The sequence below is a fragment of the Sapajus apella genome, unplaced genomic scaffold (genome assembly GCF_009761245.1).
Source record: "Sapajus apella isolate SASKATOON/1434 unplaced genomic scaffold, GSC_monkey_1.0 scaffold23, whole genome shotgun sequence".
NCBI classification, from domain to species: domain Eukaryota; kingdom Metazoa; phylum Chordata; class Mammalia; order Primates; family Cebidae; genus Sapajus; species Sapajus apella.
Window position 1 is genome coordinate 31,508,301 of NW_022436963.1, and position 14,195 is coordinate 31,522,495.

Here is a 14,195-nt window from a genome sequence, read left to right on the forward strand (position 1 = left end):
GTATTTTGTTACGGTGGCCTTAGGAAAACTAATACAGGGATTAAACAAAGCGTCCTTAGCTCGGCGTGTTGTTTCTGAGTTTGGAGCTCTACCCACTGTTTGAAATGACACTTTTGATATTCCTGTACAAGGAAACATGAGGAATAAAAACCTGTTCATTGAAATGTTGTTCAGTGGTTACTGATCCAAGGTTACCTTTAAGTCAGGAGAATTTATTCTGTTTTGTAGGGCAAACTCCGAACAGGCTATAATCTATAATCACATCTTTCTGCCTAGTCCCCAGACTTTTGTTAAAATGTTTGGAAGTTTTTTGGTCTCCTTATTTTAATTTTTACAAAGCAGATGAAGAAGTGAGAAGCATAGGTAATAATAAAACTATAAAACTAATTAGCACCTCGGATTATAACGAGAAGGGGTTGACAGAATGTCTCTTTTAACAAAACCTGCAAATATTAAGGGTTTCGCTGCTGTCAGTATTTTCCTGGAAGAAGCAGGTCCTTCCTTCTGTATCCAATCCCCAAAGTGAAAAGTAGCTTTAATGTGTTCATAAATTACAAAAACAGAATTATATGGGAATCCACACTCTTGGGAAACCATCTTGGGTAGATAGTTAGGGATATTGGTACTGTTTGTTTCTGGCCAGCATTTTGCTTGAACAAATGAACCTACTGTTAAGGCTGAAGGACGGGGTGGGGACAGGGGCACTGGCAGTGAAAATCTGTCATAAGATACAGACTCTCCAAGAACATTTAAACTTCAGACATCGCCAATCTCCTTGTGATACTTAGAGCTTCCCCAAAGCAGGTGAAGTGGTTAGATAGGCCCTGGAGTCAAGGAGATCTGACGGTATGACATAGGGCAGGTTACTTGACCTTCCTGAGCCTCAATTTCCCCATCCAAAAATGGGTGTAATGTAATCTATACCTCATAGAATTTTTTTGGAGAAATAAATGAGATGAGCTTAGTACCGGTAGTTCAGAACTTAAAAAAGGGGGAGATTTTGTGGGTATGAAGTAGACTTTGCTCAGTTCTTAGACATTTCCAGGGATGTGGAATTGTCTAGATTCACCTTTCCTTTGGCTCAGGAAAAAAAAAAATCAGTAAAGTGGGAGTGAGATGACTTTAGTTTTAGGCTCAGGTCTGTTACTTACTAGTCACATCTTCTTTGACAAGTGACTTAATTTGTCTGAGCCTCAGTTTGTTCAGTTAAACAGGCCCAGGGTTGCAGGGTGGCATGCTCTCGTAATTGCTGTGAGGATAAAATGAGAGAACATATAAGGAGTGCATTGTAAACTGTAAAGTGCTATGCCAATTTGCAGTATTACTGTTGCCCTTGGGGCTGTGCAGAACAAGCCTTAGCACAGCTATTCTCAAGTTTGTTGGAATTTGGATCTAGGAAAATCAGTGTCCCCCATTTGTCCTGGACAAATGTGAATGTTAATAATCCCCAAATGTTTTCTATGAAAATCAGCGTCCCGTGATAAGTTGCAAGGCATTCCTGGGGGAAAAGAGTTTCTGGCCAAATAACTTTGGCAAACACACTGTACTTTTTGCCCACTTAGACACTGACAAGGCTTAGAGTATATTCAAAGGTCGTGCATTGGTGAAATCTGTTGGACTCTGCTTATCCATGTTCCTTAAATGTATTTGCCCTCAGAACCTTCTTCATAAAATACTGGTTCACTTCCTGCAGAACAGATTTTGGAAATGCTGCCAACCTCTGACATATTTGACAAGGCTTTGCAATGTCCCAAGTCTTCTCTTCCCCGACTAAATATTATCCATTCCTATAACTATGTGCTCCCTGTTCTTGAGTCTTTTTTGACCATCTTGATCATTCTTTTTCACATGTCCCATGCATCTCTCTTTGCCTTTGTCTGCCCTGTCTTTGAGCACAATTTCTAGGTGTGGCCTGATGCTTAGACTAGACAAGAACAGAGGCTCTAGGACTCTTGCCTTTCTGTAGGAAAGGAGTTTGGAAGTGGGGGAGGGTCATAAGGGTCACTTCTTGTCTCTCTTTTCCTGTTCCCGACAGACAGATCTCCCCCAATCTCACCACCCCATGAGTATGTGATTGCCCGTCTTTGAACTTCAAAGGCATTTATGGGGCAGAGAAGCAACAGTGTCTGGAAGAGAACAGCCCCTAGAGGGCAATGTGGTCACAGGAAAAGATGCTTGGTCTCCCAGGGTTTTTCTGGGTGCTAAACCTATCCAGATGCTACTCTGAGGAAGTGCTGTACTCTTTCAGTGTATTTTTATATTTACCACATGTCTTAGGAAATAGTCAAAATGTCAACTGGAGCATAAAAGGCAAACACCAATGAAAGGTGGGAGTCCCAAAGGAAGGACTCAGCCATCGGCTCAGAGAGGAAAGGGCTTGAAGTCAGTCACTTGCCTGTGGCAGTGCTTGTGGCTATCGTGTCTTCCTTGCTACTATGATTCTGTTTCTGGTTCAGGGCTTCGGTTATTGGGAAAGATATAACTATTTATCCTCAGCTGAAGCAAACTTCCTTAAGAGTGGTGCATTCATTAATGTTCCTGGACATAAGAATTTAATTAGAATTTTAATGAAAATGGAAGGTTGAACTTTTATTTAAATAAGTAATAAGCTGTTGTATGTTACAATATGATCGATATCCATAGTCATCCTAATGGTTTGGAACAAAGATTTGGCCAGGGTCAAGTCACAATCTGCCATATTCTGCTTCCCAGCAGGGTGAACCTGGCTGTGCTATTTGAGCTTCCTGAGCCTCAGAGAGTTGTTTCTTCAATTCTCTTTGAGGAAGCACTGTCTGCCTTAAAGGCTGGTTGTGAGGATTAAATACCATGTCAAATGTAAAACACCTTGTAGAACAGTGGTTCTCAAAATGTAGTCGCTGGACCAGCTGTATAAGCATCACCCGGTAACACCTTAGAAGGGCAAATTCTTACAGTAGGAGGGGAAGGAAAAAAAAAAAGAAATGCAAGTTCTCAGGTCTTACCCCAGATCTATTGAATCAGTAACTCTGGGAGTTGGGCCTAGCAATTTTTGTGTGTGTGTGTGTGTGTGTGTGTGTGTGTGTGTGTGTGTGTTTTGAGACAGAGTCTCACTCTGTAGCCCAGGTTGGAGTGCAGTGGTGCGATCTTGGCTCACTGCAACCTCTCCTATCAAAGTCAAGTGATTCTTGTGCCTCACCCTCCTGAGTAGCTGGGATTATAGGCACACACCACCATGCCTGGCTAATTTTTTGTATTTTTAGCATAGATGGGATTTTGCCATGGTGCCCAGGCTGGCCTTGAACTTCTAACCTCAGGCAATCTGCCTGCCTTGGCCTCCCAAAGTGCTAGGATTACAGGCATGAGCCGCCATGACTGGCCAGCAATCTGTGTTCTAATAACCCCTCCAAGTGACTCTGAGGCATGCTAGAGTTTGAGAAACGCTGTTGTATGGTCACTGGCTTATAGATGCTAAAGCATAATATTTATTGTTACTGTTATGAATTGTTACACAGCCTCTACTTCCAAGAGGCTGAGAGTCTTGTTGGAGGATCAAGGTGTTGAAAATGAGATAGTCAAATAATCAGGGCCATTATTGACAAGAAGAGAAGCAGAACTTCTGAGGAAAGGGAAATGGGGGCCTGCAGGACTAGTGTGACCCATCGAAGCTTTGTGGTGGACGAGGAGTGGAGGATGAACAGCATTGTAAAGGTAGAGAGATAGTCAGACACGGTGGCTCACGCCTGTAATACCAACACTTTGGGAGGCTGAGGCAGATGGATTGCTTGGGCCCAGGAGTTGGAGACCAGCCTGGGCAACATGGCAGAACCTCGTCTCTACAAAAACAAAACAAAAGAAAATAAAAATTAGCTGGGTGTGGTGGTGCACTCTTACAGTCCCAGCTACTCAGGAGGCTGAGATGGGTGGATCGCTTGATCCTGGATGGTCAAGGCTGCTGTGAACTGTGACACTTGTATCATCCAGCCTGGGGAACCGAGCAAGACCCTGTCTCAAAAAATACAGAAAGTCAGAAAGAAAGAAAGAAAAGACAGAGAGATGTAAGCGGGGCATTCTGGTTGAAGGAAATAGCAAGAGCAAGAACTATAGCTTAGAGGGGAGAATACACAAGACTATTGAGATGTTGGCTAAGTCAACATGTATTGAACATTTCTGAGTATCTATTGCAGGTCAGATACTATGTTAGTACTGAGGACATGGACATCAGAAAGGCTCAGGCATCAAATTCCTAAAGGGTGTTATAATAGAATATCATCATCATCATAATGTTCTGCATTTTAGTCATCATAAATATCATGTACTGAGAATTTGCTATGTATCTGACACTGTTCTGAGCACTTTATGTAAATCTGCTCCTTTAATTCTAACAATAACTTGATGGCATATGTATTATTATTATTCCTCCATTCCATACATGAAGAAACTGTGGCTTAGAGGATTTAGATAGTCAAAAGTCATGCAAGGAATTAAGGGGAGGAACTGGGAACTGAGCCTAGTTCTGCCTGACTCTAAGGGGCTCTTAAATAAGTAGTCAGTGCTCTTTGAGGGTGGAGGGTTTGCAGAGCACTGCCGAGAAGTCTCGCTCCATATTGCATTGCTCCTCTACATGTCCCAGCCTGCCGTGCAGGTAGGTGAGGCCACTTGATTACCACAGGCCAAACAAACGTGAGCTAAAGGAAAACTTCTGGCATCAGGCATTGAAAAACTTGTCCGCTATTCTCCAGCCCCTCTATCGACCAAGTGGACAGATCCCTGTTCTAGATGTGCCATGACAAGATCATGGAACCTTTGCCAGCTGAAGTCCCTGAGTAAATTTGTGGTGCAGCATGCCCTTGGCATTTCTGCTGGACATATAGTTTAAGCAAGAAATATACCAAATGAAGAGGCTGTGATTTGGGGGTTATTTGTTACTGTAGCAAAAGCCTAGTCTATGCTGACTAATACAGTTTGAAAAAGCAGATAAAGTTAGATTTATAGGGTAGAGAGAGTCCTCAGTTTTGGCTTAAAATTTGTCCAGGGTAGTTTGCAGGCAAGTTGAACCATTGAAAATTTCTTTGCACAAAGTGGAAATCCTTTTTTTTTTTTTGAGATGGTGTTTCGCTCTGTCGCCCAGGGTGGAGGGCAGTGGTGCAGTCTCGTCTCATTACAACCTCCACCTCCCAGGTTCAAACAATTCTCTTGCCTCAGCCTCTTGAGTATCTGGGATTACAGGGGTGTGCCTCCACATCCAGCTAATTTTTATATTTTGTTGAGATGGGGTTTCGTGTTTCATCGTGTTGGCCAGGCTGGTCTTGAACTCCTGACCTCAGGTGATCCACTTGCCTCAGCCTCCCAAAGTGCTGGGATTACAGGCATGAGCCACTGTGCCCTGGCCCAAAGTACAAATCCTTTGGTCTCTTTTAGGAATTGAGGTAAAGGTAGGCACAGGGTTGCATAAGTAGCATTTTTCTTTTGGAGACAACCCTGTTTTAAGATGTGCTTTCCAGTTATCTCCCAGAAACCAAGCCATTCCAAGATCCTGAGAAATCCAACAATTTGAGGTTAATTCTACATTTTACTGGCTTCTTTAGATACATAGAATCAACACACACACACACACACACACACACACACACACACACACACACACTCCAAAATGAAAAAGAAACATTCTCTTCTGTGCTCTGTGTCCTAATTTTCAGTCTGGGAAAATATGATTACCTTAGACATGTTCTCCTGGCTGCCCTGAGGAATATCTTCAGAGTTCAGTTCCATGAGCAGTACTTGCTCTTGAAATCTACATCCAACCCTTTCTTTCTGCCTTTGGCAGATGAACCGTGACAGCGCTGCTCTCCGTTAGCCTGGCCACTGGCATGTGTGCAGTATACTTCATTTAGCTTCCCTGAAGAATATGCTGGGAGCTCTATCAGACCTTTTAGATTCTTGGCATGATTTGGAACTCAGCTGAGGTGAATAGGATTCCTAAGTCTGCTGAGTAATTCTTTGTTATTTATTTTTAATGTCAAATTATAACAAGACTTACCAGGACCTCAAGGGAAACATCTTTGGACAGAACATAGCACCATGGTGGGTTTTTCCACCAGGTGAAAGTTCAAGAGCCAATTGCCAAGGGGAAGTGAAAGAGTGGGAGGAGGAGTTTGTCTATCTATAAACATTTGTATGTAGACCTATCACCGGGAAAATCACATTTCAATAATGAGTCTATTCACAAAGAAATTCAATGTAGAATTAATAGTGGTTGTTTATTTACTTGGTTTTCATGAGGCCAAAGTTCATGGAGATCTGAAATACCAAGAGGCAGTACGATATTAAATACATATTCTACAGAAGAGTTGAAGGAGAGACTGATCTGTTGTCCATTCTGTGTAAATTCTTGGTCGTAGCATTGGAAGTTCTGGGATAGCAGTGCCCAAGAGGGTATGGCTGAGATCTCAGGCTGAGAGACCTTACGCATGTCACCTGACATGAGCGGGCTTCAGTCTTCTTATCTGAGAAATGTGGATTTCGTCATTAATTCAACAAATATCTATGTGCGTTGACGATTCTAAATTCTGGGGATACAGTAGGAGAATAAACTAAGATCATAAGTAGGGAAATAAGTAGGGGATGCAGTAGGGGCTATGCTCTCACATGAGCAAACGAATAAATGAACCAGCTGTTTTTTGTTGACTGCTGGTGCTATGGGGAAAAAAAAGGTTGAAATGATAGAAAATGACTGAGGGATACAGAGATAATTTAGGTTGGACTTGAATGGGGAGACAAGACAGCCATGTGAAGCTCTTGGGGTAGACAGAAACACATCCAGAAGTCCCCAAGTCACAAATGAACTGGGAAATGTGTTGACCAAAAAGGAGCCAAAGAGCCAGGGAGGGGCAGAGATGGGAGATTTGGAGGCAGGGACAGATGACAGTGGCCATGTAGAGCACAGGGGGTGCTGTTTGGATTTATTTTTTTCCTGAGCCAGAAAGTGGGTGTCATTTATTGACAGCAGTTTATATACATTTGTTTCCTTCCCATGGTTGTTTCCTTCCCAGCGCAGGCACTGAGCCTTTGAGAAGAGCAGTCTCTGAATGGGGGAGCCAGGAGCACAGGTCGGACACGTCTTTGGCAGGCACATTCAGTCCCGGCAGGATGCAATCCTTCAAGTTGGAATTCCACTGAGTATTTGAGAGAGATCACGGTGGGGGGTAGAGAGGAAGTCTTTGACAGGACTCACATCTCGGTCCAGGCCTCCTCTCTCACTATCTAAGTCCATCCAAGTTATAGGACCCTGGAGGGGCAACAGTCAGGCCCACCCACCTAAACCAGGGCAGATTCCTCCATCTGTGCCCAGTTCACACACACCTGCTTCCACTGGTCGCATAGTTAAAGAGAATCAGCCTTATGGTAAGAGACAGACCGCTTCCGCTCTGCCCCTCCCCGGCACCTCTCTTCAGCAGCATCTGTGCGGGAACCACTGGGAAGATGGAGGCCTGCCTTCTCAGTTCAGCCACGTGGCCTCATCTGCAAATCTTCCATCAGCGACAGGATGGAGGCCACGTGTGGACCCAGGAGGACACCTGTGCTCCCAAGTCCATCACACACTGCCCTGCTTGTGTGCTGCCAAATGCTGGTGCCCAGGCTGGAGATCAAGCAGGCCTCAAATTGGGACCTAAAGCCAGTTTGCATAGGTACTTGGCAATTTTTGGTAGGGAGGTGGATAAAAAAGTAGAAGGTGTGAGAAGAATGAAAGCACTTCATTTGATAGGCTAATTAGATAGAGATCTGAAGTGATTTTACCTTTATTTCCTTCACTTTAAGCCAATCATGAAATTTCACAGTGATTTCTAGGGAGGGAGCAGAAGAAAGGCGGTGTCAAGAATCATCAGGGCTGTGACCTAGTTGGCCCACGAAGGTGCAGGCAGGGTGGGCTCTCCCTGGGGCAGCTGGAGGAGCACGGACTGCCCCACCGGCAGGTAGGTGATGTTCCAAGAGCGTGAGAGCTGGTACACGATGTCCTCCGCAGTGTCCAGCTTGTGTAGCTCGATCAGGCTGTCCCCTGCAGTGGTCGGTGGGTTGGCAGTCAGCTCAGCTGCCATGGAGTTGCCTTCAGCAGAGATGATAGCCACCTTTTTCTGCTGCTCAGCCTTTTCCACCACAAATCTGGCCCTCCCTGCTTCCTGCTGAGGCACCGCTTCCACCGCTTCCGTGAACTCCTTCCCGAAGGTCAGATGTGCCAAGAGTATGTCGTCCAGGATGAGCCCAAAGGTGGCTGCTCGCTATGTAAGGTCGTCGTTCAGCTGCCTGGAGACCAGCTCTATCTGGGTGATCAGTTCTCCAGCATCAACGCGAGCCACCAATGACTTGAGGATCTCGGTCATGATGGACAGCAGCACACGCTCATCATAGTCCTCTCCAGTGCTGGTGAAGGTGCGAGGGAGCTGGCTAGCAATGGGCCAGAAGAAGATACACAGTGTGATGTTGACATTCTGTAAATTTTGCTACCAGTGATGACTGGCACATTACATGGGTGAGAACGGCAGTTAAAGACAATTGGTTTCTGTACCCATGGGGTGAGAAAGGGAGTCCCTTCCCCTACCACAATGTCCTGTACTCCACGGAATCAGTCAAAGATGACAGCTCTGAGTCCAGCATCCACGTTACATAAGGCCGAGTTCACCATGCCTCCTGCAACAGCTAAGGCCAGGCCAAACTTGCTGATGGACTCAAACACTTTGGCAGCCACGTTTTCTTCTGCTGGACCCTCTCACACCTGCTTCCATTCTGACTTCTACATGAATTACTCTGCTGTTTGGATTTTATTCCAAATGCAATGGGAAGTCATTAGAAGGCTTTAAGCAAGGGAGTGATATGATCCAATGTGGTTTTTTTGTTGTTTGTGACAGGGTCTTGCTGGAGGCTGGAGTGCAGTGGTGTAATCATGGCTTACTGACGCTTTGAACTCCCAGGCTCAAGTGATCCTCCTGCCTCAGCCTCCCAAGTAGCTGAGACTACAGCCATGCACCATCATATCTGGCTAATTTTTAAATTTTTTTGAAAACACAGGGTCTCGCTATGTTGCCCAGGCTGGTGTTGAACTCCTGAGCTCAAGCAATCTGCTTGCCTTAGCCTCCCAAAATGCTGGGACTACAGGCGTAAGCCACTGTGCCTGGCCAATGTGCATTTTTAAAAGTGTCATTTGGACTGCTGTGTTGAAGATAGATTATTGAGAAGTCAAGAGTAGGAGCAGAGAAACAAGTTAGGGGACGCTTACAGCATCTCTCAAGATTACGTTTGCATCGGGGAGGCAAAGGAATTTCAAAATGAAGCATCTTAGTGTCTTCATTTTAAAACTGGCTAAAATAAACCCCCTAAATACATAGCCCATCCCCTAACTGAAAACTGCTAGGGACCAAGACTGTTTACTATTCAAGCTGTACATTCCATATATTGAATCTGAGATGAATATAAAGTTATCAAAGCTCATTATTATGAACTACCTATGCAATCATGGGGTAAAGAGTGATGATTTCTACCCTTAGGTATTCATACTAGTCATGGTTTAGCCAGGAAACAAAATTACTTGAATATTTAATATGGAGAGTCTTTCATGGAGACGGATACATAAGCAATAAAAAGGCTGAGATGCAGGCCATGCGCAGTGGCTCACTCCTGTAATCCCAGCACCTTGAGAGGCCAAGGGAGGCAGATCACTTGGGGCCAGGAGTTCAAGAGCAGTCTGGCCAACATGGCAAAACCCTGTCTCTACTAAAAATATAAAAATTAGCATAGTGGCAGGCACCTGTAATTCCAGCTACTTGAGAGACTGAGGCATGAGGATTGCTTGAACTCGGAATGTGGAGGCTACAGTGAGCTGATTATATCACTGTATTCCAGCCTGGGCTGCAGAGCAAGAATCTGTCTCAAAAAAGCAAAAAATGGCTGAGATGCCAAGTAAGGGACAATGAGGCAACCAGAGATGAAAGTAGTAGGAAGCCTTTACCACCCCAAAGCTGGAGGGACAGAGGGAGGAGAAAATACGATTCAAGCCTGGGGGAACTGGAGTCGCCTGAGTAAGTCTAGAGTGAACTAGCAGCATGAAGGAAACAGTTGCTGGCGGAGATGCCTGGAAAAAATACCCCAGCTTCTCTCCCTTCCTGCCTTTCAGTCTGTTACCAGTGCTGCACATTGGCCAAACCCAGCAAGAAGCAAGCTGCAGTGGCAGCCTGGGAAGCACAGCCTGCAGTCCCGCTGGGATACGGAGCAGAACAGGGAAGGGACAGCATGGGCCTGGGACAAATAGGCCCAGGACAGGACCTCACCTTGCCTTCTGCCTCCAGATTCAAAAAGCAGGAAATACCACTTAGGGTGGGTGAAGAATAGACAGTGGAGGAGGCGAGATTGATTTGTGAGATGGTAGGACTTCTTAAGCATCATTTCATTTTATATGGTGCCTGCAGCTGAGTGCATGTCAGGCATTCTTTGGCTTGGTGTTTCAAAGCTGGGCAGGTAGTGATGGCTCTGCAGCAGGCAGTTTCAGATGACCCCTCAGCTTCACCACTGCTCAGGCTAGGGCGTTTCTGGACCTTCTGGGTGAACTGGCAGGGAGCAGCCCCCTACAGAGGTATATTTTCAGGAAGGGTCAAGGAGCTTACTGGAATACCAGTGATCTTGAAGAAAGAGGGTTCCAGGTACGACAACATGGCTTTGATTGCTGGGAGGTCAGTTGGCATGCAGTTCTTGGTTTTGATGCTTGAATCAGCTTCTAAGACCAACCTCTCGGTGGTTTTGTTTTTGTGTATATGGGGATGTGTGTCCTGGGAGTTCTGGCTCGATGGAGTTATTCCATTAAATTCGGTAATGCTCTCGGCTGTGAGCATTCCTCTTTGGAACCCTTGGACAGCGTGTACCCTAAAGCAAGGAGAAAGGCCTTTGTCCTTTTGCATGGAAAGCAATTTGACTCCTTGGCAGTGTGAAGTCTAGGGGTTAAAACACTATCTCTCTGCTTTAAGAACTTCAAATACCAGTGGCAGTTACAAAGGTGGCTCCAGGAAGCACTTGAATTTTGGTGGGATTCAAGTGAGAAGTCAAGGAAAAATATGAATGCCTTTGGGGACACTAAGTTTCCAGATAACTTGAAGTAGTGGATTGAGGCAAGAACAACAAAATGGCAGTGACGCATATAATTAGAATTTGAAAGGCCATGAACATTTATTTAGTCCACGCGTGTACTGCTTTGTGTGTTGGATATACTTTGATGAAAAATTTTTTATAAAATTTTGTGTAATCAATTCTCACATTTGTACAGGAATTTTGTATATACACCTCATCCATCCTTCCATTTATCTATCCACCTACCTGCCTGTCCATACCTTTAACAGAAATATATATTGAAAACATACTAAGTACAAGGATCTGGGAGCACAGCAGTGACCAAGACAAGATGGCTGTTTTCATGGAGTTTATATGTGTTTGTGTGTGCATGTCTGTGTGTCTGTGTGTATAATAAACAATAAAAGTGACATAAAAACACAAAACTCTAATAGTAAGATAAAGAGGTCTCTGAGAGACCCCAAATGGGGATGAGCTTAATCTGGGGTGTCAGAGAAATCCTTAGAGTTTTTTTTTTTTTTTTTTTTTTTTTTTTGAGGGTGTTTCGCTTTTGTTACCCAGGCTGGAGTGCAATGGCGCGATCTCGGCTCACGGCAGCTTCCGCCTCCTGGGTTCAGGCAATTCTCCTGCCTCAGCCTCCTGAGTAGCTGGGATTACAGGCACGCACCACCATGCCCAGCTGATTTTTTGTATTTTTAGTAGAGACGGGGTTTCACCATGTTCACCAGGATGGTCTCGATCTCTTGACCTTGTGATCCACCCATCTCGCCCTCCCAAAGTGCTGGGATTAGGAAGTGACTCTTAATAGGTGATCTGAGGAGGGAGGAAGAATAAACAAGGTGATGAGGGAATGGCAAAGCATTCTAGATGGAGGGAAATCATGAGTAAATGGCCTGCGATGGGACAAATCAGTTTGTATATGAAAGACTGAAAAAGGGCAGAAGGATGGGATGCAGAGACAAGGAAGAACCTGGCAAACCATGGGTTCTGGAGAGGCAAGTAAGGACCTGACACATAGGTCAGGTCGTGGTAAGGAGCTGTAGCTGCCCAAACTATTCGTGACTATTTGTAACCTGGTTTCCAGTGTTTGGTCCTTCACACTTAGCTCATTTTGTTTTTGTTAGACGATTTTTCTTCGTATTGATCTGGAATCATTTTTCCTTTAGCTTCTAGCTCTAGGTTCTGTCCCCTGGGACGCTGCAGAGAAAACCTACTACTTATTCTATTCTTTCTCTAGATCCTATTTCCTCTAACTCTCCTGTTCTCTAAGTGTAGCCCATCCTCATGTGACAGGGATTTAAGTACCTTTCCCATCAATGTCGCCTTCTTTGAAACACACGTCAGTTGGCCAGCATCCTTCCTCAGATGCCGTCTTCAGAACCAAACACCTGAGGTTGGTCAAAGTAAAGAAGGGCTTTCACCTCCCTTGTTTAGGACAAGGGAGGTGATATTTGAGCTTCTTTTGATATGTCTTCAAGATCAAAGTCTTTTTTCTGAATGCATCCTCACACTGCTGATTCAAAATAAACTTACAGTCAGCTAAAACCTTTAAATTCATTTCTTATAAGCTGCTATTAAACCAGGTGGTTCTCATCCAATATGTATGTAGGCATTTATTTTTAATTTATACCTTTTCTATTTCTAAAAGTGACTGTCAGCCTAGAACAGAATTCAAGTATACAGCTACACAGTTAAAATAAAGATCCGAGGGAGAGCAGAAACATTATATTTTCACAGGAGACTTTCTGAGTGCAAGTGCAGGCCTCTAGCTACCCCATTTCTATCTCATCTTGTTGATTTAGGACGCTATGGTATACTGTGCTATGTTTTTTTAAATCTCTTTCTCTTCTTTCAGTTGTAAGCCACTCTCAGCACTGGTTCATCTGCCAATTGCTATTGATCACCATTCTTATATATTCCCGATTCTTTAAGTCAGAGATCCCAGTTCCATCATTTACTAGCTGTGTGACCTTGGGCAGGTTAATTCAGCTCTCTGTACCTTAGTTTCCTCATTTACATAGTGGTTCCTAGCTAATAGAGGTGTTGTAAGTATTAAATAAAGCAATAATGTAAAGCCCTTTGAACAGTGTGCCTGACATATGGTAAGCTCTTATGTATTTTAATTATTTTCATTATTATGAATATAAATATTGAGAATTTATTGTGCTCTAGCAACGTGGTAGATACTTAAATGCAATATTGGATTTACTCCTCCCATTAAACCAGTTAAGTAGTTACTATAGTCACCTCCCTTAAAGGTTGAATGACTCATCTGGGTTCCCACAGCCATCAGTTTGGTGTTTGCAAGGGGAAATAATGGAAGGGCATTGTAGGCAGTGGGAACCGAGCTAGCAAAGACCTGGCCTACTTGATGCACAGTGGATCACTGTAGTCTAGGATATGTGGGCTTGCACCAGGGTGGACAGCATCTCTCTTTCCTTCCATTTCTAAAATATGGCTTGTTTTTTAGAGTTTCTACCTGTACCCTGGCCCAGCTCCTCTTCTGGGAGGCTCCTATTCCTCTGTCCTGCATTGAGACTGGATGATGTGTCTTATCTTACATATTTGTTCCTGGTAAGTGACACAAAAGTCATGCTGCTCTTCGGAAGTAAGTAATAATTACACTTCAATTTCTTTAGAAAAAAGAGGACTGACAGTCAGTCTCTTGCCATTCTGGTAACATGATCATAACTATCTATGAGATTTATTCTATTGTGCTTGGGCTAGGGAATGTCACTCATTGCTTTTGAAACATCCCTGGAAGAGAACCAGGGTTTCATCTACACCTTTTAACTACAGCTACATTTCAGTATTGGCTTGACATGACAGTATATAATTGGAACATTTGCATAATGTATTGAATTTCTAGCTAAGCCTTAATGATAATTAACTGAACTGGATTGTCCCATAGGAAATAAAGAGATAATGAGTGTTGCCCACCTTGTGTCTAAGACTATAAAATGTCAAGTACCTTCCAGGGAAAAGTTTTTGCCTTTGCCTAGCTCCCTTATCTGTTCTACTTTTGCAGTCCCTCCCATGAACTAATGTGCACCACACTTCCCAGGGAATAAGTGAGTACTCACCTTGCATTTTTCCCTGTGTCTACCTGC

General features: G+C 44.1%; 1 pseudogene; it reads right to left on the reverse strand.

Moving 5' to 3' along the window:
* Positions 1–7,751: 7,751 nt before the first annotated feature.
* On the reverse strand, positions 7,752–14,175 carry LOC116559603 (annotated as a pseudogene).
* Positions 14,176–14,195: the final 20 nt, after the last annotated feature.